The sequence below is a fragment of the Fonticula alba genome, assembly GCF_000388065.1.
Source record: "Fonticula alba strain ATCC 38817 unplaced genomic scaffold supercont2.14, whole genome shotgun sequence".
Lineage (NCBI taxonomy): Eukaryota > Rotosphaerida > Fonticulaceae > Fonticula > Fonticula alba.
The window spans coordinates 397,769-399,583 of record NW_009242984.1 but is presented as its reverse complement, the minus strand read 5'-3'; positions in this window follow the sequence as shown (position 1 = coordinate 399,583).

Below are 1,815 nucleotides of genomic sequence, written 5' to 3'. Positions count from 1 at the left end.
CGCTGACCGCCCCCATGCCCCCCGCCACCCTGGGCCCGGTCCCGGGTGCCACCCACAGGCGAGGTCCTCCACAATGGCCACTGCGTCGGGCCCATCCGCGGCTGCCTCCGGGCCACGGTGGCCGACGGCCGGCCCCAATGCACGCAGTGCTTCAACAACTTCTACCTGGTGGACGGCCACTGCGCCCTGGCGCATGAGGTCCCCCTGAACAAGCAAATCAGCGGCAAGCACATCATCGACAAGTGCCCCTCGCTGCATTGCATGGACTGCCGCACGCGCCCGGGCAAGTGCGACTACTGCAGCACCTTCATCACCTCCAGCGGCCAGTGTGCCGAGGAGACGCGCGAATTCTTCGACCACTGCGCCACCGACCACCGGCGCACGCTCTTCGGCTGCACGCACTGCCGCAATGACTGGCTCCTGAGCCACCACCGGACCTGCAACAAGGGCTGCCCCAAGGGGGAGACCCGCTGCGGCCAGCAGTGCATCCGCGATGAGGACCTGCCGGCCGGCTTCGACTGCGCCTCCTGGCCCATGCGCACCGGGCACTATGACACCCTCGGGCCCAACCCGCCGACCGTGGACCAGCTCCGCTGCGACGCCCACGGGACCTGCTTCGAGTGCTACGAAGACTGCTCCGCCTGCACCAGCTCCCGCAAGACCGACTGCCTGGCCTGCAACAACAACCTCCTGCTGCTGCCATACAACGAGCAGCGCCTCGGCAACCAGCGCCTCACGGTCGGCCTCTGCGTGGACGAGTGCCCCAGCGGCTTCACCCGCTCCGGCGACCAGTGCCTGCCCTGCCTGGCCAACAACTGTGTCCAATGCTCGGCATCCAAGCGCAGCCTCTGCGAGCGCTGCGGCATCGGCTTCTTCCGCCAGCTGAATGGCACTTGCGGCCGGTCCTGCCCGGCCGGGCAGACCGACATGCTGGACGGCACCTGCCAGGCGTGCACGGTCCCCGGCTGCTCGCGCTGCCTGCGCAACCAGCCCGGCGTGTGCCTCGAGTGCTCGGCCCCCGGGGCCGCCCTCCTGGACGGCATGTGCTACTCCCCCTGCCCGACCGGCTACCGGCGAGTGCTCAATGTCTGCACCCCCTGCCCGACCAATTGCGCCGAGTGCTCCGGGCCGCTGACCGCCTGCACCGCCTGCCGGCCGGGGCACTCGCTGGTCCATGGGACCTGCCGGCCGGACTGCCCGGCTGGCACTTACTACGATGCCGGGACCAGCTCCTGCCGGGCCTGCGTGGCCAATTGCGCCACCTGCTCCGGCGCGGCCAACTTCTGCACCTCCTGCCCCGGCAACCTGGCCATCCTCCAGGAGCGCGGGGCTCGCACTTGCGTGCACCAGGACAACACCCGGTATAGCCCATACCCGGGGCTGATCCTGCCCTGCCTGGTGCCCGGCTGCAGCACCTGCCCCCAGAACAGCTCCATCTGCACCGGCTGCCCATTGGGGCTCTTCCTCCACACCAACATCAACCAGTGCCTGGTCGAGTGCGAGCCCGGGTTCTACCGCGACCGGACCGGTGTCTGCCATCCCTGCCACTCGTCGTGCAACACCTGCGTCGGACCCGGGCCCGGGGACTGCACCCACTGCATCTTCGGCAAGCGCCTGCAGCTGGAGGCCCATGGCGCCCAGAAGGGCGTGTGCATGGACTGGTGCCCGAACATCCCCTCGGCCCGGCACAAGCACGTGTGCTACCCGTGCGCGCACAACTGCCACAGCTGCGAGCTGGCCCAGGAGAAGGTCCACATCGGGGCCCCCTTCCCGCGGCCGGCCTGCCGGCGCTGCGCCAACGGCCAGCCCCCGGTG